This window comes from Protobothrops mucrosquamatus, unplaced genomic scaffold, assembly GCF_001527695.2.
Source record: "Protobothrops mucrosquamatus isolate PMUCROS unplaced genomic scaffold, P.Mucros_1.0 scaffold1014, whole genome shotgun sequence".
NCBI classification, from domain to species: Eukaryota; Metazoa; Chordata; class Lepidosauria; order Squamata; family Viperidae; genus Protobothrops; species Protobothrops mucrosquamatus.
Genome location: NW_015387250.1, coordinates 177,105 through 204,875, shown reverse-complemented (window position 1 = coordinate 204,875; position 27,771 = coordinate 177,105).

Sequence of the window (27,771 nt, the reverse complement as noted above, 5' to 3'; positions counted from 1 at the left end):
TGTTGAACCTATGTTAACATTTTGCCTTTTTCATGGAACAATTGTGGTACTGATTTTTTTCCCCTCTTTCTTTTCTTTAAAACATATTGAAGCAGCTGATTCTGACCATTTCTGACACAAATTCTATATCCCACGGCTACCTGTTTGTAATGATCCTTTGTGACTTGCTATCTGCACCCTCCTTTGTTTTCACTGCTTGTTTACAATTGCATTCTGCTGTCTGTTTTTCTCTTTCTCTGGAATATTTTGCAATTATAGTTTGCATATATATTTTTTAGAAACTCATTTAACCCTCACTGTTTTTGTGAGGATGGAGATACGAATTTTGTGGTGGAGCCTCTATAACAACAGGGAAATTCTGTTAGATGGCCTTCATCCTCAGGTCAAAGAACAACTTCTCAATAGAGAAGTAAGCTTTGAGTTGTAGGAGGAAGGACTGCTTTGCCTTTCTCTTCTCCACTGATTGTCTCCACAAAATAATGCTCCTTAACTGGACTTACTTCTGTTCACAAATTTGGCAAAGGAAAAGAAGTCTGAAATACTTGGCCAGCTGGACCTTTGGAGCTTCTGGATATACAAAATCTGTCTACCAGAGCTTATAACTGCAGTATAGAATCAGGGAAAAGTAAGTGTCGATCTGCTGTAAAGGCAGATCAGTAGTGATCATCCTTAAGCTGAGGAAGGCTGCCATAAACTAGAAGAGCTAGTGCATTTCTTTTCATTGTTGAAGACAGTCAAGATGGATTGGTTAGAACAGTAGGTCAGTCTTCCTGATGGCAGTGGACCTGCTAAAAGCAAAGAGAGATTCTTCAGAGTTCTACTGGCCTTTTATGTCTATGTTTATATGTGTGGATGAACACACACACACACACACACATACAGCCATAATGACCAATTATTTCTGCAAGCCAATGATTGATTTCCACAGCTGAAAAACAGGATTACACCCCCGTTTTGCCACAGGAGACCTGCATGATGGATGAGTTCTTTCAAGGATTACACTACAGATAGAGTTGTCAACAGCATGAGTTGTTTTTATTCCCCCATTTCCTCACATCTGTAGAGATAACACAAAGCAGGGCCAATTAATTGTGGTTTCCTGGTGGCATCTGGTTGTGATGCTTCCCTCCTTGTGAGTTCTTCCATGGGCTGTAAAGTTAGCACCAGGACTGGTTTCCTCCCTGCTGTGCCTCTTTGCTTTCTATTCTCCATTTGTTTCTGCTCAAAGTTCCTCGAGGGGGAGGCAGAATTTGGTATCATCTGCACATTCAAGTCTTCCGTGCAGCGTCTGGAGAAAATCCAGCCAAACAGGTTTGGATCTGGCCAGTAGTCAGACATGGAAGACTGCCCGAGGGCTAAATAACATATTACACACCGTCCTGTGTAACTTTTTCCAGATGTTTCCTTTTTGGAAAAGAAAAACCTCAACAAACCAAAAATAAACCACAAACCAGGCAGGGCAGACAACAATCAAGATCTGAGTCCTTGGATGGGAAGGATTGCTCCGTTTAACTTTTTAAATGCTTGTCCTCTTTCTCTCCCTAATATTATTTCTCCCCCAAATGTATATCTTTTCTCCACAATTAAATTCATTAATTTATTCACATTTATCCAGCCTGTCTTATGGAAATGCAAAATGAGTATCTTACGATCTCAAACAATGGAAACCTAGCAAGATCTATAAGCTTTATTAACGGTTACAAAAATTACAAGAAATTATTACGCATGGACCTAAAATGTTGCAACGTTTAGACTATGTGGGCAGTACATGCTAAGTTGTAAAGCTTCATTAATGTTTGTGCCTGCCTCCATTTTATCTCCATTGCCTGCTGCATTGTTTTTAAAAAGGCTTGAGGCTTACTGTGCTATGCAAACCTGAAATTGCAGGGTTGAATGCAATGGAGTGGCATTGGGGAGGGGGCAAGCTCAGTGATGCATATTGTGTTAGCCTGTTGTTTTGGTTTTATCTGAATAAAACCTTAATGATTTCCAAAGTGATAGCTGTGTCAGTCTGCTGCAACCAACACAGACTAACATTTATTAAAGCATAAAATGTTGTGGACTGCAGTCCTCTTAATCAGATGCAGTTATTATTTTGGATGTCCCAAAGGTGCATTTTCAATTATTTTGAATTATTGTTTTGGATGCTCACTGATTCTATATCAAAGGGTACTCAAAGCACTTGACTCTAAGACTAGGAACTAGATGAAGGAGATTGCTCTTCTGATTCTCCCTTCTATGTTTTAGTAAATTTAAAAATGCCTGAATCAAGCCTGAATTAAGTTCAGGAATTATGACAGTGCATGTGTTATCCTGGAAATCAAATGTGAACAACTCTGAAATAAACCTACTTGTTACTGTGGGAAGTCATCCCCCAGAGAAGGAAATATTAAAAGGGCAGAAAAATATATTTCCTCAAAGGATCTTAAAGAGGCAGAAAAGCATGCCCAGTTTTCTTAATAGCCCCAAGTCTTCCTCCCCCAAGCAGAAACCAGCTCTGTACAAATGCAGATGTAAATAATCCAGGAAGGTTGGAAGCCCCCAGCTAGAAGATTAAGAAGGCAAAGACATCTAAAATCTACATATCCCACTCAAAGGACATAATAGGATTAACTCATAGATGCCAAAGGGCACACCCAGACTCAGGTCAAAATACATGACACAGGAAATACAAAGCCTCAAACAGGAACAGGAAACAACTCCAAACAAAAGGCTCCAGAGGGTATAAAAATGGTGAGGGATGTACACGAGAGAGAAAAAAGAAGGTCTCGGTAGAAAGACAGACCGAGAGAAGAAGTTATTTGACGTTGGAAGAAAAATTTCGTCAGCGGTACAACAAATAAGGGTCGAACCTGACTTGGTACTACTTCTGAAAAGGAAGTTGTAATGAATCGATACACATCGTTCCATTTTTCCTGATTCGATTTCAATGGAGTACACAATTTTACATTGTAAAAAAAAAAGTGGCACTTCAGTCATGTAACTGTGGTCAAATCTTGACTTTTAACTTCTTCCTTTCCATTCTCCCCAACATCCTTGGCCAGCTTTGGACACTGAATGCTCTATCAGGCTATACTCCAAAATACTGTAAGTCAGGTCAGGACAAAAAAAAATATATAGAACTGCCTTTACTTAATTAAATTTGATTAAAAGTTGCTTGATTTAAGATAATTACATTTAAATCAGATTTTAATACTTTTTTTCTTCTGTCCCATTAAAGTTTACAATTTGCCAATAGTTTTGAAGCTGTCTAGGAGCTGCACCCAGAGCTTTTGAGAATTTCAATTTGCGTGCTTCTGAGTGATACTGTTTTTAATGCATGTATGGTTGGGTGAAGGAAACAGCAGTGAGTGGAAAATGGAAAGTCTTTCTTACGCCATCTTTCTGGACTAGACTAATTATTACAAGAATCTTTTGCAACACCTCAATATGGTACATTTCTGCTTTTGAAGGTATTTTTCATGAAATGTGAGTTGATAACCACTTGCTTAACAGTGCATCCATTAGTCCCAGATGTCAGTAAAAGTATCAAAAGGGTAAAGTTCAAAAGAAGAAGAGCTAATTTGTCCAAGAAAAATCTAGTCCATGTGCAGCAATGCCTTGGAGAAGGGCTCTCCACCAACCTCATATTTAAATGATTCTATCCTTGTATTCTCATGTATTCAAGTTCTTTGATTTTTCTCCTTCACACAGTTTGGCCCAGTGGCTTATAGATGAAGCCTGCATCTAACACCTTGCTGAGTGTTCTGAATGTTCATTGTGGCCACAAGGGCCAAATCAAATCCTGAAAGGGAGCAAAGCAAGGGATGGCACTAGGAAACATTCCCCCTGGATAAAATGGAGTCAAGGTTAGAGATCTATGTGTACATGTGGGAGCCAAGAGAAGTCAATTAGAATAGCTTTCTGCATCAAGGTGTCTTTCAGCTGTACTCAGGCTCAACTCTCACACTTCAGCCTGTAGGGCAGAAATGGAAGGTGAATTTGGGACTGCTGAAGCCCAACATCAACAGAAAATAGTTGTCTGAAAAAGATCACATTTAATATTATAGTATAAAGATTATATCAAACATGAAGGGTAAAGGGAGTCATCCTAGGTCACATCTGCTCCAGTCTCTCCTCTGGTTTGCCACACTGACTAGAACACAGCACCATAGCAAAATCCCATTTTTACTACTTTACTATTTTACTACTATTGAGGATGGTGCAAATATTCAATCTGATTGGACAAGTTGATTCAGATTTCCAAATCCAATTTTAGATATTGCGTTCACTCAGCACTGAGCCAAATGTTCACATTTTGGCTTTGCAAGATTTAGTAACTCTGGCTTGATTTGTTGGTTAAAATGTCCTGGTTCTAATAGGCTCAGCATTACATACATTTGTTTGGGAGGGTGCAAAGAGGTGTCAAAATAAACGAGAACAGCAAAGATCTTAATACTGGTTTAGAGGCACATTCTGTCACTCAGAGTTGTGGGACAAGTGGAATTGTAGGAGCACCCATTATCCCTTGCTATCCTTGGATATTAAGTACAATAAATTAATGTTAGGATTGGAGTTTATCGACCATTGATCAAGAGAGACATGAAGAGGTTTCCGGCAGCGGCACTTTCATAAATCCCAGGGTGAGTGAAAGATAATGGATCAAATGGCAAATCAATATCAAAGATGACATTTTATCCAATGCCTGCTTCAGAGTGCATTACACCAAGGCTTTTGTTTCCATTATTACAATGATATATTACTCAATGGGGAAGACAAGCACCAGAAGAGGAAACCAATTCGCCACTGCTTCTATTCATAGTTTTGTTTCTGCCAGGAATGACTCTGAACAGTATGTTTAAGCATCCCCCTCAACCAATAGCCCTTCTGTTTGCCATTATTACAGTGGGGAAACTGTAGCTTTCCAGCTCTTGAACTGCAATTCCCAGCAGGCCCCCAGGGAAGTCTTCTGTATGTGAGGACATGAAGTAAATAAGTGATTTTCTGAGTATAAAATAGCCAACTGGAAAAATAGTTTGTATAATTTTTTTTCACATCCTGATTGTGTGTCAGTGCGCAGCTTGTACTTCCTGGTTGGTGAGATGTAAAGCAAAAGTACGTTGGCTTGCAAAGTGATCTCTAAACAGAGATCTCGATTTGTACAGAATAGCACGAATATGCTTGGAATAAAACAGGGCTTTAGCTCAAATCCGAGTTGGTATTGCTCTTACTGTTAGCAGAGAATGTTGCATGTAAACACAGGTCCAACTAAACCTGGTTACTTAGCCTACACATTGTCATTACTATCTGGAAATGTAATATGACAGCCTTCATTTGGCCAAAAATATGATTGATGGGTCCATCTTATGATAACCATGATACACACAAATGATTGCAACTTGGAATGTAAGAAGATTAAGCATGAATGGGTTGAAGAAATTAAATAAAATGAAGAAATTAAGGAAAGCTGCCCAGAGTTACCTTGTGGTAAGGTGGGTAGCCAATAAATTTAATAAATAAATAAAATAATATTTTATGTCCTTGTGAAACTAAGAGAACAGGGAAGGATGCAATATGTATGAATGAAGATGATCTGCGTAGAGTATGATAGATAAATACTTGAAGAGAAAGTGAAAGTTTGATTAGGATTGAAAGGGTAAAGTATAAATCAAAGTATTGTTTGGTATCATTTTGGTTGTTGTTGGTGCATATGAAAATAAGAATTTATAAGAGCTCCCTATTGATGCTCTAGTGAACAATGATGTAAGAAGAACCAGGGATCAGTTTCTAGAAAATTTGTGCAGGATTTTGAGTAAGATATCTGTGATCCAGGGAAAAAAAAATACTGGTAGATGATATAACTGGGTGGGCAGGAACAAGATAAAGATAAGATAACAGAACAGCAGAGTTGGAAGGGACCTTTGAGGTTTTCTAGCCCAACCCTCTGCTCAAGCAGGAGATCCTGTATTATTTCAGACAAATGGGTGTTCAGTCTATTCTTAAAAACCTCCAGTGTTGGAGAACCCACAACTTTGGAAGGCAAGCTGTTTCATTGGTTAATCGTTCTCACTGTCAGGAGAAAATATAGAAAAATAGAAAAATCAACAAGGACATTTGAAGACCCCCAAATAGATAAAGATGGTGAGGTTTTCTTGGGTATCTTAGAAAAACTCTAGTTTTGAATACATGGCTGGAGCACAGGTCTGTTCATATATACACATGGAAAAGGAATGAGTAAAAAACCCTTATTAATTTGCTTACAATGAAACAATGAGACAATTTGAAGGTTGAAAAAGTGATGAAACTTTTTGAATTTAAGGTTTTGGTACTGTCAAAATGGATAAAGGAAAAATTGATAGGGCAAAAAAAAAAGAAAGAAGTGGGAGAAAAACTGGAATGAAAACTGCCATATTTCTTACTGTAAGGAAAATGTATTAGAAGATAGATTAATTTCTTCTTGGAATGAATTTGGTGAAATGATGCTGTGAACTAGGACAAAATTCATATAATGATTTATTTAAATGATATAAGAGATTTTACATAAGGCAGAAAGAGGGGAAAAACTTGGAAATCAAAAATGGGCGAGAAACTACAAGGCATAGACCTGTCGTGTTAAAGACTTATGTTAAAATATGAGTGTAGTTTACTAATGAGGTAGTTATGCTACTTTGTTGAATGTTTGTGAATACTGAATCTGTACCTGTTGATTGAAAGGATGCCATTATTGTTCCCTTATACAAAGAGAAAAGTAACAAGAATGAGTGAAGGAACTACAGGTGGATTAGTTTATTAAGTGTAGCTGTGAAGGTATTTGGCAGAAATCTGACTGAAAGGATATGAGAGGTGACAAAGAGCACAATGTGGAAGTACTGTCTGGGTTTATGCCAGAAGGAATGTGTGCAGAACAGTAAATCAATGGGAAATGAATGAATACGAGAAAATTTATTGTTCCTTTGTTGGTTCAGATGAAGAATATGATAACGTCAAGAGCCTGAATTATAGCATGTTTTGCATGAAGATGGAGTTGAATGTGGTTTCTGAATGCCCTAAGTTTGGCATATGGTAGAAATAAAGAACATGCATACTTTTTTCTCTGAATGCAATGCCATGTTGTCAGTTTAGAGCCCAAATAATTTGCAATAGTAGTTGTGCTTAATGCAGAAAATGGACTAAACAATTGCTATTCATGAATAGCAAAACAAATTAGATGAATTTGTGTATTTTGATAGAATGTTTACTAAATATGGCAAAATGGATGGACAAATTTTAAAATGTGCTAGGTAAATGTTGGAGGAAGTACATTGTCTGTTGTGAAGAATGAATGTCTGTTGAAAGAAATAAAAATGATTGTGTCTAAGAGTGTGGCTCTGCCCACCTCATTCATGAAAGTTGGGTATGTCAGGAGAATTATAAAAGTTAGTTGGATGTAGTGGGAATCAGTATCTAAGAAGTAAGTGTGGAAAAGTAGGAAGTGACAGGGTAAAAAAGATGGGTACATTAATGTGGATGTACTTTTTTCTTTTCTTCTTCTCTTCCCCTTTCTTTCTATTTCTGGTGGTGCTGCCAGCTGCAGTTCATTTTTTAAAATATTAAATGGAGCTATTGACTAGAGCAGGATGGGCAGTTAATTTTACCAAGGGGCCACATGAGAAACGGGGACTGTTGTGGAGGGCCACCGTGGCTGCAGCCCCCTGCAACCTCCTCTGTGGGCCAGACAGGGACAAAGGGCCAGATGTAGCCCATGGGCCATAAAATGCCCAGGTCTGCGCTAGAATGTATTGATCATCATTGGATTCAGAAGCAGAGTTTCAAAAGAAGATAGAGAGCTTGTTATTGATTATAGCTGTGAAGAAACCAAAGCACTGTGGATATGACAATTGGAATTTTTAAGATCTGTGTTTGAAGAATTTACAGTAAGAGGGAGACAATCTATATAAGTTAAACTTGAGATGTTGAAGAAACAACTAGAGAATAAACTGAATAAAATTACACGTTAAACAAGTGAATGACAAAATGTTCTTTCTAGAAAATAGAATAAAATAGAATTTAAGGGCAAAAGGCTATAGTTTATTTATTTATTTAAAACATTTATTTAGCTACCCATCTTTCAATCAACTCTGGGCAGCTCCCAATTAAAGATAATTTTTTTTAAAAAAAACGTGTAAAGTTAAAAAATAAAACATCATTAAAAACAACAAATTGTTTAAACAGCAAACTGATCCTTGCTAACTGACCATCATATAATCTCCCAACACTTTTGGGGGAAAGCCAGGTCTTTAAGACTTTATGGAATGCTGAACTTCATGGGGCAAGCGCTAATGAAAGTTGGAAGTTATTCTCTTCTATATTTTTTCCTTCCCCCCCCCCCCGCTATTCTGTATTTCCCTGATCTCCTTTTTTTTGTTTCCTTGCATTTTATCTTTTTTTTAAAAAAAAACATATTTTTTTTAAAAAGTATCTGTTCAAAAACTAAGTAGCACCTACATTTCAATTCAGTACTAAAGAATATTTATATATTGAGATTTTTATAAAACAGCACTGAGTAGCTTGAGTGCCTGCAAATCTATTGCAGGGGGGAAACTGGCAAATAATTTTATTTTTATGAAAAGGGCCTTTGATCTTGCAGGCTGCTTACACATTGGAGAACTTTTTCCAAGTTCACAGAGTGGGAAATTGTAGCAGCAGCTGAGCTCCTAACACAACCAGGTTTTCCGCCTTTCTGTGTTACTGATTTGTCTGGGACCAGAAGGTAGCGATCAAAGGATTTGGGATAAATCCAGTTTAAGAAGTGAAATTATATAGATGCATTCAGAGGGCAAGTAGCAAGTAAAAGCTACCACACAGGAGAATCAAACAAGAATGAATCCTTCAGAATAACTCAGCTAGTCTTTCCCAACATATTGGCCCCCAGTTGTGTTGGGTTGCACTTCCCATTATCTCCAACCAGAATGCCATGGCCACAATACCTGGCAAAGCCAGGCCAATGTATTTGGAAGGTGGTGCCAGGTTGGAGAAGTATGTGAAAAGTACTGTAGTGACAGAGATTATACATTGTGTTAAACCATCATGGTTTTGGTTTTGCATCAGACATTTATATGATTTTAAAAGTATGTTTTATGGATTAACCTTTTATAGAAACCTATTCACTTAGCTCCAACAAACCATATTAAAACAACAATTTCTTAGTTGCAGTAAATCTCCAAGGTTTCAGTCAGGAAGGTGAGGACCTGAAAGAGCTGAGACTGAGCTAGGGTGTTGTAGTCTTTGGTAGTAAAAACAGGCTTTCTATGACTCTCATTTGTTGTGGTGTAAGTTGTATTTTTCTCATATTTTCTTGTACTTGGGTAAACACGTGAGTACTAATTTAATAGCTTTTGCTTGTACATCGATTGTGCTTTTGGCTCTATATTCCTGATGACATAGGAGATAAAATCATTTTCCTTTCCTTGCCTTGTTCACTATAGGAAAAGTATTTTTTACATTTTCTTCTACATACATTGTCTTTCTGGTATCTATAATAATATATTAAGTGTTAAGGGTGTCAAACTCGCCGCATCACGTGACGTGTCGCGATGTATTGCGACTTTTTTTGCATTGCCGGAGCTGGGGTGGGTGTGGCCTCCGTATGATACAACCGGCCTGTGGGCCGGCAGTTTGAGTTAAAGCAATGTTTTCCTAATCTGGCAACTTTTAAATGTGTAGACTTTAACTCCCAGAATTCCCCAGCCAGTTTGGGGGGGTATTCTGGGAGTTGAAGTCCACACACCTTAAAGCAGTGATGGCGAAACTTTTAGAGACTGAGTGCCCAAACTGCAACCCAAAACCCACTTATGCATCGTCGAGTGCTGAGTGGGTGTGGCCCATTGGCTGGGTGTGGCCCATTGAGTGGGCGTGGCCCATTGGGTGGGCATGGCTGCAGTGGTAACGGCAGACTGGGTGGGACTAAAAAGTTCAACCAATCAATTCCAACTTTGCAAGATCTTTTTTTTTCCCGCGAGAAGTTGAAATTGACTGATTGAACCTTTTTTTTTTTTTTGCACACGGCAGTGGAGGCCTAAAGCGAAAAGGTTTTATAAAACCCAGCTGAAGGCCTAGGACTGGAGCGATGGTACCCGTGCCCACAGAGAGGGCTCTGAGTGCTGCCTCTGGCACCCGTGCCATAGGTTCGCCACCACTGCCTTAAAGTTTCCAAGTTTGAAAAACATTGAGTTAAAGTAGTTTTTTTTACCTGATAGTAAATCGCTCCTTTGGCCTTTGGTGTGAAAAGACTCATTGGTGCCTACCAAATAACTCATGTGATACAAAGAGGATATGGCTAGGATCAGGAAAAGGGAGCATTTTAATCCTTTGGAGAACACACCTGATGAGGTTTCCTTTAAGGAGGCCTTAACTGACTGGTGAACAAAAGAACAAAACAAAAATCCTCTATAAAAGGGAGATGCTTTTTTTACCATTTAGGTCTTGACCTTTCTCTGAAATTCTGCTCTGCATCTAAGCTGTATAAATGCCTGAGAGCCGAGAAATAAAAAAGAAGCTGCATGCATTGATCACTTGGCAAAGCTTTAGTATTAACAAATATTCACTCAGGCTCAACATGACTCATGGAGACTCTTTGGACACATCAATTGCAGTTCTCCTGGTGGCAATCCGGAAGGAATTTCCCATTGTTTTATCCAAGCTTCGCTATCCATATTTGACCTGTGATGGAAGAAATCATAAATATGGGTTGTGACACCACAGTACAAATCTTGTTCTTTCATGCTTATGGCCAATGTTATTTTATTACAGATCCCTCCCTGGCTGTAAGCCAGGGGTGTCAAACTGCCGGCCTGCGGGCCGGTTGCATCATGGCAAAACCACGCCCACTCCATTGCCGGCAATGGAAAAAAAGTCGCAATACATAGTGACACGTCACGTGACATTGCGAGTTTGACACCCCTGCTGTAGACACTGTTTTCACGTGGTTAGTCTAGTTTGCAGCCCTGAGATTTCTTAATGGAACATTAAAGATCCAATCCTGTTCAGGTCTTTGGAATTTTTCAAATATAGCCTTTAAAAGAGAGAAAAAACTACTTATGAAAAATATATCTTTCCTTACTTGCTAACTATTCTAAATGCTTGACTGGATAGCCTTTACTTTACCTTGCCTATTCTAGTATTTAAACTTTTTCCCAGACAGCAGGAAACTGCTCAATTCTCAACAGTCATAGTCAGAGGAACCTCTAAAGCTTGTGAAAAAAGAATTCAGTAACTACATTATTTCTATGGGCATATAATAATTCACTATTTAATTTTTAAATGGATTTTGGTAACTTCATCTTCTTGGCCAACCATAAGTAAGAGCAGGGATAGTGAATATGGGCTTTAATACTCCTCAGCAATGTTGGAGAAACATTGATCATAGAATCATAGAGGCAGAAGGTACCTTATATAGGACAAGCAGTTCAACTTCTTGTTCACTGCTAGAACAACTCTGGCACATGAACAAGTTTTCTGTTTGAAGACCTCAATGAAGGAGAACTCATCATTTCATGTGGCACCCTGTTCTATTGGCTGACAGCTCCTTCAGTCAGCCTGATGTTGTCTTGAATCTCTTCCTTATGTTAGCCCATTGGTTCTAGCCCTACCCTCTGGTTGTATAGGGGCTAAGTCAATAAGTCATTTGAAGATTGCTACTCAAATATCTCCTCTTAGTTGTCTTTTCTGTAGGCTACACATATCCAGATGCTTCAATTGTCATAAAGGTTAAATCTCCACTCCTGCCTAAAATATACTGTAACCTCTCAGTTGCAGCAGGAATTTTAAGACAGGCTTCAAATGTTCTCTTAATACATCTGTGTTCCAAAAACTTTCCATTAAGAGCATCTAGAACCACTGTCCCTCTACTATGGAAGTCTCTTCTCTTGTAGTTTCATTAAAAACTGAGTCTGAACATCCTCTAGACAAAGGCAATATTTGGATTCAATATTCAGCTTGGGAAGAAGAGTCCATATATTCAAAAATAAAGAGGTCTAAAAGAAATTGGTATAAATTCACTCAAAACATAAATTAAGAAAAGTAACAAAATGGATTCACCCCATGAACTGGGAGGGACGAATGTATGTTTTCGTTTTCCTAAATGCCTTTTGGACTGTAATGCTGGTGTGTCAGCAGGATCTTTGGGTCTGCTGTTATTTTAACGCCAATGCACATAAGCCACAGAGGCCAAGAGAGGTCGAGTCTTTTTTTATCCCAGATCCAACTTGTTCCTCTGTTTGTTCTTTTCCAGACCATTTAGTGGAATTACCCTCAATTGCTAACTTCAAATTAATAACTGGAATCTGGTTTTTTTCAGCATCAGAAGGTCTGGCAACTCAGCCCGATTGATTACAGGTGAATGCTTCCCAATTGCGTTTTCCCCCCGGGTCAAGCTTCAGGCCCCCTGGACCACCTGCGTTGCTCCTGTAAGGCAGCTTTTGTTAAATTGCCCTAGAGCTCCCCACCCCTCCCTCCTTCCCTCCTTTGCTTTCTTGTCCCTGTGCACATGATGGATCCGCTCCCTTTCTGCCACGTGACTTCAGTTAGCCTTTGAGTTCAGAAATCATCTCTAGCATCAGGCATGCTTGCTTTGTTTCCCTCAGGCTATGCACTTGGAACAAATCAGTCTTGTTTGGGGTATTTGGAGGGCTGACAAAATGACTTTTGAAATGCTTCTTGATGTGAAAATCTTAAGCAGGGCCAGGAGGTGATGGTTGGTCTTCTCCTACTTAGCTTTAGTACTAGATATTCAGAAGAACTCCCATACTATATTGTAGTGTGGACAGCTAGAATTCAAGACTGTAGACCACAGTACATTAATTTTTGTGTTAATATTTCAATTGTCAGAGCTCTGTTAATTATGAACTCTGAATTTTAATTCAAAAACCACAGCAGCGTTATATGGGTGGACTTCAACTCGCCTTATAGCTGAGATGGATGGCATATAGATTAAACAAACAAACTCCCAGAATTCTCATCAATGATCAGGCTGGCTGTGGAATTCTGGGAGTTGAACTTCCGGAAATTCCCAAAGTTGGGAAACCCGCCTACTGGTTTTTTGTTCCACTCATACCTACCAATCTGCATTCTGTAATCACTAAGCATGTTTTGTCCTTGTCGAAAATTTCTCCTCTTCCTCCAAGATCTTTTCCTCCATATCTTTTATACTTCTACAAACTTTTAGTTTTCCTGGATCAGCTGAATGTATCCTCCTGAATGACCCTTAAGGAACTACTTAAGGAACCATACTCAGAGGATTTTTCTCTTTTCGGTGATTTGAGGGACCCCCCCTCTCCCCAATTACATCTACCTGTTCTATCATACCCAGCAGAAGGGCAGAACTTTGTTTACCAGAATCCATAAAGAGAGCCTTTTCTGCTGTGGCACCTCCCTCTGGAACATCATTTCCCTCAAAGGGAGTTTGGGCCCAACCCTGCTGGATTTCTGGAAGGCCTTCAAAAGTTGGATGTGCCATTGGCCTTGGGCAGGGGTAGGCAACCTTGGCTCTTTTTTGATTCGGTGACTTCAATTCCCAGAATTCCTGAGCCAGCATGGCTGGCTCAGGAATTTTGGGAGTTGAAGTCCACAAGTCATAAAGGAGCCAAGGTTGCCTACTCCTGGCCTTGGGGATCCCAAAGAAGTGTGAAGCCTATTGAATGATTACACTGTGTATAGTTAAACTGCACTCTCCTTTGTCTTTTTGCTATTTTGTTTTTTAAATGCAGCATGTAATTACTTTTAATTTGACTTTAATGGCAGAAGGCTTTGATTGTTAGTTGTGTTTTAACTGTTTATGCCATCCGGAGTAACATGCAAGGGAGATGGATGGCCATATAAATTGAATCAATAAATAAAAACATATAAAGGTGAAAAAGCGGCTATTTTTACAAATTAAAGTGAGAGAGATGCCTATGAAAGATTATTACCGGTATATAATGACCAGAGATAAATACAATAAACATCAGCAAGATTAATCTGAAAAAAAAAATGTCTCTAGGACGGTTGTCATGCTGACAGCCAAGGCTTCTAAATAAGCACACCAGGTGTGTGGTTGCAATTTTGCATTTCCCAGAAGCCCTCTAGGGAGATTTACCTGACCCTGACTAGTCAAGTGGATGATACAATTAAGCATACTGACTTTCCTGATAATTCATCTTCCTAAGAAGTTAGGAATCATTAGCAATAGTACTGTTAGAGCAGGAGACTGCCTGGAACCTCTCTGCAAGTACACACCTGGGTTCCCCACCTTTCACTTTTTTTGCCTGTACCAATTACTCACCTCTGCTCCCCTCCTCCTCCTCCTGTTCCTCCACCACCATCACCAGCCACGGCATGGGTGCTGCTTCTTTTTTTCTTTTGACATGCAGACCATGTAGGAATGTTCTGGGCACTCCTGCCACTTTCATGTATCCATGGGATCACTAACTGTACTGTACTGATTTTATAAGATATATGGAGGAGGGTCACCTGTGGGCTGTGAGGTCAGTGGCCTATGTCTACTGATCCACTCGGAGTGGTGGAATGGTAATGGTTAATAGAATCAGAGTTCTGAGTAAACCAAGAACATGTCTACTTCTTCTGGCATATGTTAGTCTTTTAGATATTTGTAAATTATCGTATTTCAACCATCTTTTCTACAATCTAAACACGCCCAGCTCTTTTAACCATTCCTCACGAGGTGTGATTTCCAGATCCTTTGCCCTGGTAGCTCTTTTCTGAACTCAGTCTAACTTCTATATCCCTTTTAAGTTGCTTTCCTCAGAACTGGAAATAGTATTCTAAATATGGTCTAACTAGCAAAATGTATTATTGGATGATTACCTCCCATAACCTGGAATCAACCTTCTCTTAATGAAGCCCCAAACTGTCTTGGTCTTTTTAGCTGTTTACCTCAAAGTCAGCTTGGGAACCCATAGTACTTCTAGATCTTTCTGCCATACACTGTCATTAATTCTTGCCCTAATTAAGTATCCTCTACTTTTTAAACCCACCTTTATTATTTTTAGAAATAACTCAAGATATAAATGAAGCAAAAAAAAAAAAGAATTGATTGTAAACTTGATAATGGCAGCTAGATTAGTGATGGTTAAATATTGGAGACGGAATTGGGTTATTCAAAGAAATGAGTGGTATGATAAAATATGGAATATGGCAATAAATGATAAATTAACAACAGAAATTAAATTTTAAATTTTAAAAAGGGATGATTAAAGTAAATAATTATAATGAAATATGGGAGGATTTTATAAAAACAGTCTTGGTGGAAGGCAAAGGAAATAAACCTACTCAAGAACATATACTGTTTTGGATAGAATAAGGGCACAATTGAAATATATTGTATATTGTTAGTTGTTATATGAGAAGAAATATAGGTAATAAAAATGGTCTCCAAGGGAGTGGATGCACTGTAATATTTGTATTTTTAATACTGTTTTTATTTAGACTTATATGTATTATGTTTGTATTATTTGTATTTGAGTAAAATTTAAAAAAAAAGAAATAACTCAAAGTGGCAAACATATCCTCCTCCTATTTTCCCCACAACAACAACTCTTTGAGGTGAGTTGGGCTGAGAGAGAATAACCGGCCCAAAGTCACCCAGCTGGCTCTCATGGCTAAGGCAGGATCTGAACTCAGAGTCTTTTGCTTTCTAACCTGATGCCTTAATCATAGACCAGTGGTTCTCAACCTTTTTAATGCCGTGACCCCAACCGGTCGTAAGTCGAGGACTAAACCGGTCGTAAGTCGAGGACTAAACCGGTCGTAAGTTAAGGATTACCCAACCGGTCGTAAGTCGAGGACTTTCCCTGCCCGGGAGCGCCGCGCATGCGTGGTTCCGCCCCCTGCACCGGCCGAGGCGTAGCTGGCAAGCGGCAGAGATGGAGCAGGCTGACCAACAGCTGGCCCAGCCCAAGGGAGGTAAGGCACCCGCTGGAAAAGGGGAAAAAATGGCGGACAAAAAAATGGCGGACAGCCTTGCTTGGCAACCCCCATGAAATGGTCAATCGACCCCAAATGGGGTCCCGACCCACAGGTTGAGAACTACTGTCATAGACCAAATTGAAATGTCAGCATCTGTAGGAGGAATGAAAAAGCGTTTTGCTGAAGACCTCTCGGAGCAAACAGTCTGCTAGGGAGACAGTACTGGATAAGATGAAGTCAGCTTTATATCTCCCCGCCCTGCTATTGTTAAAACTGTGCAAATCCATTATTTTTCTTTTAAGTGTTCTCACAGAAAAATGTTTACTTGCCAATACTTTTGGCAGAAACAGCCCTACTAGAACATTCCCAAACCGATGTATTGGCAACAGTTGCCTTTTTGGTTCCTGCAGTATTCTTCTAATAATATACTGTGCAATATTATTTGACATTTTCCCCAGTATGTTTCCTTCCACCTCTGGTGAAAAAAGAATATTAATATTTGGGCATAAAAACACTTTAGCATTTTTTCAGGGCACAGAATACTTTTCCCCCCCTGGTATCTGCTTGGAATTTTCTTTCCTTCAATCAATTTCTTGCGGACTTTGCCTTGGAATGCAATGCCTGTGTGTAGTACAAAACTTTTGTAACAAGTAACCTTTTCCTGACATGCTATAAAATGTTATTAAAAGTACACCCACATGAACACATACACATACTCCATCCTCTCTAGTTGCTATCTTCTTGGCTGGAGAAAGCTGAACATCTGCTTTGATTTAGTCATGATGGAACCCTTGCTTGAAAAGGCATTACTTAGTCAGCTTGCCAGAGTAGATGACCTAAACCATGGCAGAAGGCTGGGCCACAGAACCGTCTTCAAACCTGTCTGTCAACCGAAGCGAAAGAAGAGTAGCTGTTTAAAACAATGCTTAAAGGAGAAATTTCCCTTCTCTCCTTCCTACGATATACTATGCATGACTGCAACTGCAGAGAATGTCGCAACAGAGATACAGTTGGCCACAAAAGCTTTGCAGAGGCAATAATATCAATAATGCACTTCCACCTGAGGAATTATTCAGAGGAATAATTGTTAGACACGGGCAAGAAAGGGCTAGCCTCCTTCTTCTCCTGTGATGATCAAGGTTAATCGACTTGCCTCCAGTCTGCTGATCCATTCAGTGTCAGCTCTAATTCAGCTCTTAGATCTGGTCACTTTTAAACCAGTTCCAAAATCAAGACAGCAAAGTGCAATATTGAAAGACACTTCAAGGAGTGAATGTACCTTCTTATCAACGAGTTCGAAATTTTATTGACTCCAAGAATCTTTTCTACTCAATGAATACCGTATGTCCTGAAGTCTCTAATATTACATGGTTGCATGGCCAATCCTGGATGTCCTTAAAGGCTCCTGCTCCTGCTGTAATCATCTTGGACGTTTAAAAAAATAGCCTAAAAAGCGGAAGAAAAATCTTGGCCATCCTACAAAGTTTATAAAATAGTTCCCATGGATTTTGTTTTTCTTGAGGGAAGGATGAACACTAACTGGGCTTTGTCTTGGCTACAGTTTTTCCTATTGTGGCTGTATCATGAATTCACAGCAGCAAAATTCCCAGATTTGCTTACATTGAGGAAACCATTCTAGGAATTGGCTTTCTTCTTGTGAAATCTTCCTGGTAAATTCTCTTCTCAGGCTGAATAAGTCGTCTTCCACTTCAGATTTTTGTTCATATAATTTCTTTCCCTGCTTCCTTGAATGATTCCAGTTTTGATCCTCTCACTGTCTAGACATCCTTCAGTCTGATCTTTTCTTATTTGTTTCTATGCTGAGATTTCTCCCCCCCCTTAGATTTAAGAGAGATTTTACCCTTGTAGTTTTCTTCCTTCTTCTATAAGCCTAGGTTTTGCACTCCAAAGTTCAAATTAACTTCACTGTAACCCACACACCTATCTAGATGATTGAGGACTCATCCTATTACTATTTAATCATGCTGTAGTTAGCAGGTTTTATTTGATCTCTGTGTGGATTGCTTAGAAGAGCAAACATTTTTGATTTCCAAATATTGGATAACTGCAGTCATAAAATTAATTCTACTCCAAAATTTTATTTTTTTATCTAAAGATACTGTGAATCCTTTTCCAATCCCACATGTAAAACAAATTCTTAGTTCAACATTATTTAGTCTTTTACATCAGGATCTTCATGGAAGATTTCAACCACTAATCAGAAATCATAAACTGAAAATATACCTATGCTTGATTTATGCTGCTAGTACCCTGACTGAGTTCATCCATGATACTAAACCATAGTTTGTGAAATAAACTACAACTGGCTTCCTTATTTCATTAAACCAAAACTAAACAAGTGATATAATGACTTAATGCAGGATGTGCTTGTGGTCTATATGTACCTCTACATGTAGCTTGAAATTCAATAACAAGTGCATTTTTTACATAGTGCATTTTTTTCCTCCAGAATAATGTTGTGTGGGAAGAATCCAGAGAAAGAAATATTTTGGGGAATATTAAAAAGGCAGAATATATTTCCCCAAAGGATCTTAAAGGCAGAAAAGCAAGCCCAGTTTTTCGTAATAGACACAAGTAGAAACTCAGCAGAAATCAGCTTTTAGAAATGCAGATGTAATAATCCATTCAGGAAGGTTGGAGCCTTCCAGCTAGAAACTGAAGAGATTAGGAAGACAAAGATTCCTAGAATCAACAATCCCTCATACCAAAAAATCCAATACAGGACATAGTCATCAGCCACAGCCCCCAGGAAAGCAGGATATGACCTTTGGGATGTAATAGGATTAACCCACCACCATCAGAATACCAGAAAGGCACATTCAGACTCAGGGCAAAGTTCATGCCACAGGAACAACTCCAAACAAGAGCCCCAGAAGGTATAAAAACCCACCACTCCCAGCAACATGTGCTCAGCTTTCCCAGAACCACGCTTCTGTCTGGCTTTGCTCTTCAATAAACTCCAACCTTCTTTCTAAAGTCGTCTCCATTTTGTTTATTCCCAGCTTGGACTGGACCCTGATGAAGATTTTTCTTTCAGCAATTGCGAATGGGAAAAAGAGGCCTCTGGAATGCAAACTGTTGTTCTTTCCAGCCTTAAATCTCCTCAAGCCCCCATCTATCCTGAAATCAGGCTGCCAAGATTCAGCCATTTTGTGGTCAAATTTTGGCAGCTCTATTTTTGGCCAATTTTGATAGGAGGCAGCATTTTTGAAGGGTGAAAACAGGAGCAGAATTCATCTCAGAGGCTTCCTGCTCTATTCCCATTCTTAAATCCCCCCTCCCGAAAAACGTGTTCCCAATTTCCATTGAATTCATCTGTGGCCTTCCAGCTGATAAGGGAATTGCAGCCCAGAAAGCTGCCCATCCCTGGCTTAATGTAATGTGTGAACTCACATTACCCCCCCCCTCTGTAATGCAGCCATGTTTCTTCTGGAGATGCCCCAGAGCTTAGGATCTGGAGGCAGAGGCTCCTCTTCCAAAGAGGAAGCTTCTTCCACCCTAGAGAGCATTTCACAGGTTCCAGAGAAAACAGGGAAAGACACCCAAGTTTAAGGGTATGCAACTGGATGAAAGTCTCGCTGAGTGAACTGCCAAATTTACCAGCTGCCACTTTTCTCTCAATGGGTCAGCACTGTCTTTGGTGGGTAGCTCTGACAGGTCCCTGCTGGAGGGAGGAGAAAAATCCTTGCAGAATTTCAGGGCTCTGGGCTAGATCCTGAGCAGCCAAAGTCATTAATGGCCCCTCAGGATCAAGTGCCCACCTACAGTTCATGAAGGGGCAAGGAAGTGGTGAGAAATTTCTCCTCCAGCCTGGTCTATGATGTTGCTCTATCTTTCTGCAATTGTGGAGAAAAGTGTTAGATTCTAGATCAACTTACTGACCACCCTTGATATTAGCACATCCTATTGCCACTTGGTGATGATGTGAGTGGCGGCTTCCTCCCCAAAGCTCCATTTTCTCTTGTAGCACCCATTTTGCTATGGCAAGAGATTTTAGAAAACCGTAGACAATACTGGACTTTACAATAATGTGTCTATCCTGATGCCCAGGTTTGAAAAGCTGGGTATAAAGGAAGCAGATTCTAAAAACCAGATCTATACCAGACCCAAGTTTAGATGTGATTAGATTCTGAGAAACTGCATGTGTTCATTTCATAAAAATAGGGAGGGAAGGAGAAATATAGGATTTGAAAAGAGGGTTTTATTACAGGAAATTTAAGTCTAGTATCTCACCAAGTACATATGTCTGGGTTGTTGCCCCCCCTTTTTTTAAAGTGAATTGGTTCTTAATGTCTTTTAAATAGCTATTTAAAAGCACATACATAACAGAAATTCCTTATTTTGTGGTATAACCAGCATTTAAGAATGGATTTTTTTATTTCTTTTTTTTTTAAAAAAAATCTTTGCAGATGTAGAAAACAGATACAATCTATGCATGTGCAGAAAAAAAGCATAGATCAAGGCAACAGACTTCAGAAAAGTCATTCATAAAGTAAAAGAAAAAATATGTATAAACCCTGGGAACACAAAGAGAACTTTGTATTGTGAGGATCAGGGGTGTCTACAGAGGAGGGTCAAAAAGTTAAGATGGTGGCCACAACAATGTGATAGAAGCCTCATCTGCTTTTATATGCGTCGAAGCATGTCAAAAGGAGACAGGTTTTTGACTGCACAGTTGTGGCCATCATCCTTATATATTTTTTAAACTTCCCTGCAGCCACACCTGGTGAGGATGGTAAAAAGGAATTATATTGCACAACTACAGTGCTGGATTTGTTTAAACTTTGCAGGATCCTGATGAAGGCCAGCTTCGATACTTTTGGACATTGGAGCTGAGATATAACAAAATATCAGGGTGCAGAAGAGGCAGAGCAGTGGTGGAATGAAAGCAAATATATGGCAGAAAGTTGGGCAATATGGAACTAGGGAAACAAAACCCCAATCACCTATTATATAACAGCACAATATAAAATTGGGTTTTACAGCTCAGATCTGGCAACCAGATGCTCTGCATATTTGAGTCATACTATTTTAGTTAATTAGACTCTTATTTTTTGTATTGTCTTTGTATGAAACATTGTTGATTTGGAAATGTACAGGCACAACTGTTTTTTTCCAGGTGGAACTATTATAGCCTCCAACAAACTAGTCATGTGTTGTAATTTGCAGAGAGTGATCCTCTCCTGAAGGTAACCTTGATTTGGAAATCTGATAAGTCCAAATCCAGGTTACAGATCAAGAATCTTGAGAAGCTAGGTTAGCAGGAACCCTGGTGCTGCCCATCAACTGCTGGCATCTGAGTAATATATTATAATGACCATGAAGCCAGTACATCTGCTCTTTCTTCTCCCTTATGTAGAAATGTAATATGCTGCAATTTGTAATAATGATTTTTTAAAAAAGAAACACAGTTTTTGCCATCTAACTCAAATGTCGGTTGCACATGTAGGTTCCAGATTTAATCTCTGAGTTTTCCAGTTGCAAAACTCTGATGCCCAAATTTTCAATCAGCAACATTGCCATTGCCTAATTCTTCTGCCATCTGGCTAATGGTCTTCTACTCCATAAGCCTAGCAATGTCTTCAGGGTATGGTCAACACAATCAAGATGACGATGAAGATAGTGCAATGGGAACCTCACTTGTTCTTTTACATATTTCACATGGATAATGCACATACACTAAATGATGGAGTTTTGATCACAATGTTACAGCCACCACTTAGACTGTATTGATCATACTTTGGGAACAGCCCTGCAGGGGCTGGGTATCTGTAATTCTAAGCTGCAGCCCTTTAATCCTGAGCCAGAGACTGAAAAGCTGTCATGATTTGGAAAAAGTCTAGCCTAACTTATATCTCTATGTATACAAGTTTTTTAAAAAATCTTCATGTGATTTCCAGTTGCCAAAACGGCATGGTGATCTAGTGGTAAAGATGCTCTCCCACTTGGAAGGTTGAGACTTCAATCCTAAGTAATGGCAGATGTTTCTCTCCTAGAGCACAAAGAAAAAAATATCTGCTGCAAACTCTGTATGGCGTGAGGAAGGGCATCTGGCCAGTAAACCCTCAGCTCCATCCAGTTGCCCCGACTCTACCCTGAATTAAAAGATTACAGGGTCATAAAAAGGGAGATTTTTAAAAATGTGATTTCCAGTTCCCAGTGGAAGAGAGAAGCCCTTCTTGCCAGGAGGACTACCAAGTGAGTCCTATTAAACTTTTATTTCTGAGTCCCAATGAGGGTATTGATCATCTGGAAAGCCCACATTCCACAAAGTCAACATTCCCATGTCCAAAGTGCAGCAGTGTCACTGAAGATTGGCTAGGCTGGTTGGAATCCAGCAGATCACTAATCTCCCAGGACTCCTCCTCCAGGTGCCCTAGAATGTTTGCATATGAAATCTTGTGTTTCAATAATCATTGGCTTCATGCTGGAGCACCTTAGATTGACTTTGGCCATCCTCAACAGCTGAGATGGGAGTTATGTTCTGAAGACAGGTCCTCAGCAAACATTTACCAAACAACTTCATGTCATGATAAGGAGGATTTATGAATGAGCCCTTCCTTTGCTGCCTAGTTTGTTGTCCAGTGTCACATGAACACAGCCAAGTGGTATTAACAAAGTACAAAAAGAAAACAAGCAACCAACCAAAGGGAGCGGGGAAAGCAAAGCCTCTTCCTTATTAAGGCTTTACTTTTGCAGATTTATGGCTGGGGTATAGGCTAGCTACACTAGTGACTGATAGGATCATCCAACCATCACTGTGGTGATAGATCACTGATGTAGACAGGCTTTGTATTGCAAGTTCTGGATGATAGCATAAACTACAAATGTGGAGAGCCTCAAAGTAGACAAAACTTTCATCCTGGCACTCAGATAGGTACTACTAGCTGTCCCTCAACAGATAAAACTAGTTGCTCAGAGAACTCAACAAAGCTTCCAATCCATTTCTGAGACAGTCTTCTTTTCAACCGCATATGCCCATGTTGCTATGATATTGTTCTGAGGCTTTCCCAAATTCTGGACTCCTTCCCAAGCCAGAGATAATTGCTGACTCTCAAAATTGTGGAAAAAGACACATCTACCAATGATCTCATTTCTAATACGAGATATTAAAATGTTGTGCTTCCAGCTTTTCTTTCCCCATAGTAATCAAGACTTGAGACAACACATTCAAAAGCAATCTGCTGTGGTCATGGTTCAGCAATTCTGAAACAGGTCCAGTGGTGCAAAGCAGGTGCTGGCTGGGGATGCTGTGAATTATAGTCTAACATAGTGATTCAGTCTTAGCAACTTCCAAATCAAAATGCCATCCTCAGGTATATCCTTTATTCTTAGCAATGCCTCTCCTACAGAGATATTGTTAAAAAATAAAATAGCAAGGGGCATAACAACAACCATTATTCCCCCCCCCCAATTGTTTCAGACAAGCAAATAATGCGTATTTGGTTAATTACTGTTGCTTTGGTCATTAACTCAAGTGGTATTTAAAAAAATAAGGGGATTATATAGTCTAGCTTTAACTGAAAGAGACCTAGTGACTTTTAGCCAGCCTTTACAATCTACACAAATTAGACTAACCTCCATTTCTGATTATTTAACACCAGTGTGCACACACAGGGAAACGTTAGCAACTGTATCCAAACACTGGTTGTTGTTGTTGTTTTATTTCTTCGAAGGATCTATGTATAGTCAAACTGGAAACATAACCAGCAACTTGGCATATTTCAAGATTGCATAGAAACAGCCTATGCTAAGATGATGAAGATGATGATATTTATTTATTTATATATAATAGAATGACAGGATAACAGAGTTGGAAGGGACATTGGATGTCTTCTACTTAACCCCCTGCTCAAGTAGGACAACATTCCAGACAAATGTTTGGCCAATGTCTTCTTAAAAACCTCCAGTGGAGCACCCACAACTTCTGGAGGTAAGTTGCTCCACTGATTGTTCTCACTGTCAAGAAATTTATATATTTATTATAGTCAGTGCTTTTTTTGTAAAAAAAAAAAAAAAAAAAAAAAGGTGCCGGCACTCACACACGTCATACAACCCGCCTTGCCTACCCTACAAAGTTTATCTTTGTGGTTAAAAAAAAAAAACACCTTCAATTTTTAGTGTATCTAAAAGACTAGGTTTTTGTTCACAATAAGTTAATACTATTAATGTTCCCATGCACTGTGTGGCTTTAAATTACAAGAAGGCATTTTATTAATCTTTTGGGACATTTACCACTGGCATACCCATTTAATTTAATGAGTGGAAATGTCAGCTTTCTATGTGGAATGAAACTGAGCCAATAAAATAAAATTTGGTTGCTTGTAGAAGATTGAATTATTTTTAAGAAGTTGTCAAACAAGGTGGAAAAATTTACATTTGGAATTTAATATAGATATTGACTTGAAACAAATTAAAGTTGAAACTTTGTCAGTGAACAGATTACTTTTAATTTTCCCTTAAGTTAAACCCAATTTAATAAATAGATCTGATTAAACCTCATACTGTAGGTCTACCTTTACATCTGACCAATACATAATTAATATATATTATTATTATTAATAATAATAATACCTCCAAATCACAAGACATTGGCTTTATTCTTATTCTTCCCCTCTGCAGTTTGAATATAAAGTATAAAAGACTAAAAAGAGATTTTCGTAGACATCCCAGCCTTTGAACTACCCAAGGAACCGAAACAGCAAAGTTCTGCTGTTGGGCAAGCTTCCACGCCAGCCACCTTTCTTTCCTCTCGCGTCGTCTCTTTTTAACCTCACACACACACCACCTTCTGTAAGGGAAGGCAAAAGGCTCACTCTCCCTCTTATGAAAGATGGCCTCCCTGTTTATGTGTTTCCCACCACCACCATTGGCTTCCACACCACATGGTCCGACCCAGCCACTCAAGCCACGCTCTGGCTGTGGTGCTCCAGCCCCTCATGGCTCCTCCTAGAGGAGGCAGACAGCGCCGGAGGGAACCCCACTCGCACCATACCGCCAGTGGGGCATTTTTGAAAGCAAACGAGGATAGGAATGGCAACAATAGGAAAAGAACGCAACTCTGGAAAATCCATCGAAAAAAGGTGTTGGAACTCTGTTCCGGTGTGTTCTATGACAAAAAAAAGCCCTGATTATAGTTATACTTCATATTTCTTAACTGCCTGCTTCCCTCCTTTATACCTTGCCATTATTTCGGTATCCATCAAGACATATATAGAATCCTCCCACCTTCTTCCCCCCCCCACAACAATCACCCTGTCTGATGGTTGGGTGCAAGGAAGTGATTGACCTGAAGGCATTCAGCCATCTTCTCTGCCCATGGGAGGACTAGAACTCATGGTGTCCTAGTTTCCTCTCCAAGATCTTCTTCAGATCAAATTAAGGAGATGTTATTGTTCCCATCAAAGGCACTCCTATTCTCAGTGCTCAGGGATTGTGCTTTGCAACTCTACCAGTGATGTCCTGTCCCTTTTTATGCAAAGCACCCAGGAGACAAGTGTTAAAAAAAAGAAAGGATAGGATTTCAATAAATAGCAAAAACTACCTTGGTCTTTTTTTATCATCTTCAACAGACATCCCTGGATAAGATTCTGCATTAAAGGAGGAAAGAAGAGGGAATAAAATCTGGGAGGCCATGTTTTGTGGCTGCAGCTCATAAACCTTTCCAATCAAAATACGATAGGAGGGGACCTAAAGGTGAGTGTTCTTGGTGGCTATCCCCTTCCTTTACAGCCCTTACCTGTAAAGCAAGAATGGCCCTTCTCTTTGATGTCTTTCAGTGATTTGGAGATTTTCAAGAAGAGACTGGATAGCCATTTGCTTGAGCAGGGGGTTGGACTAGAAGACCTCCAAGGTCCCTTCCAACCCTATTATTCTATGTTCTATGGGATTTCTCCAGAGTTCTTAGACTGAGCAGCCTAAAAAAAGATCTGAGTCTTTATTGTTTCTTATTGCTTATAGTTTTATTGTTTCTTTATTTTTTTGTTTTTCATACTCCTAGAGCCTCTGGAGTGAGGGAACGTATAAATCATATAAATAACCAAAATCAATACAATAAACTTGCCCCACTCGCTACTATAAGAAGGAACACATGGTTGTTCTCCAAGATCACCTGATCTGGATATCTGCACCCACATGAACTGCAGGTACTTCCTTCCTCCAGCCAATGGCTCTAATACAGGGTCTCCACAGAGTATGGTCAAAAAGGTCAAGATGGTGGCTACAATTTTACAATCAAAACTCTGCCCATTTTTTATGTGCACGTAACACCCTTGTTGCCATAACTGGGATAGGAGAGAATGTGGGTTTGGTGAGCTCTGCTTCTGGCATAAAGCAGAAACGAATTTCCTTGGGGGTGAAATTCCTGCAATTCCTGCAATTGGATGCCAGACTGGTCTAACTGTGCCGGCCTTTCAGGGAAGGTTTGCTACCTGTTTTACTTTTCTGCTTGCCTATTTTCCACATCACTTCACTTTAGCTCCTAAAGAGGCTGGGCAGAAACCCATTTGTGAAGACCTTATCTGTACATGGGAAGAGAATGGAAGTAACTAATCCAGCCAGAAGTCAGAGCATAAATCTTTGAACTATGTGTTGCCAGCTGCTGCATCATTTAAAAATAGTGTGGTGCCAATAAGACAGATCATTCCACAGGGGGGCCATAAACAGAAATCAAAGGTATGCGCCAGGACCCTGATTGCAGTCCAGCCTTATCCCCTGGGCCCCCCATCACAGTCCACTTCTGCTTTACACTATTATGGGTATCCCCCCTGGATTTCTCTGCTGTCAGACACTGATTTCTCCCTGGCCAGGAAGGCACCAACTGTTTTTTGTTTCATAGAAGTCTGGTGGCACCTACTGATCTTTTCAGGTTTGACATTGCGCTGAGGCATTGCTGTAGCTTGACACAAGTAACTGTTTTAGGAGGCATTTGAAGTGCTTCCTCTTTACAATCATGGAGATTGGATGGTTGTCCAAATTAATATATAACTTCTCAGTGTTTTCCCCTCTGTAAAACCACAGTGACATTTTCTTTAATACAGTACTATAACATACATGCTGGGGCAGTTGTTGAGGAATCTTTTCATTATGCTGAAGATTTTGATCACAGTACCACAAAGGATTGTCTCCATCCTATGTGTGCTTTCAGACTCCTGGCAACTACTTGGTCAAATCCATGCAGTTTTCTTGGCAATGTTTTCAGAAGTGGTTTCCTGTTCTTTTCTTCTTCCTGAGGCTGAGAGCAGGGGACTGGCCTAGAGTCCTCCAGCTGGTATTGCACCTAAAACTGGACTAGAATTTAGAGTCTCCTCATTTCTAGCCTGGCACTTTTAACTACTATTATATCTCATGAGCATCCAACATTGACCATTGTTATCTTTATTTCCTTTCCTATTTGTGTTCTAATATTAGATGTTGCTTATAAGTGAGAAAACTATCTCCAATCACTGCCCCTAATGTGAGATGGGGTAATTAGCATAATCAGGTAGTTGAATGATGTATTTAGCCACCTGTTACATTGTCAGATCTGACAGTTTGCAAGCCTGGAAGTGTTCTGGATACCTGACCTGTCAGCTGGATGATTTCTGAATACAAGTCTAGCACTCTTCTGAAAGAGCACTAAATTTGTGTCCCCAAATTATCTGGTTGACAAGCTGCAGTCAAGAAAGAGGAATGAAGGATGAAGGGGGAAGGAAGGATCAATAAGGAGCAAGTTTAACCCTCAAATAGGAATGGTTGAAATCAACATTTGGTACCACACAGCCTTTGTCCTTTAGCAATATAGCACTATTTTTTAAAAAATGCAGGTTTAGTGCTTCTTTAAAAAAACACTAA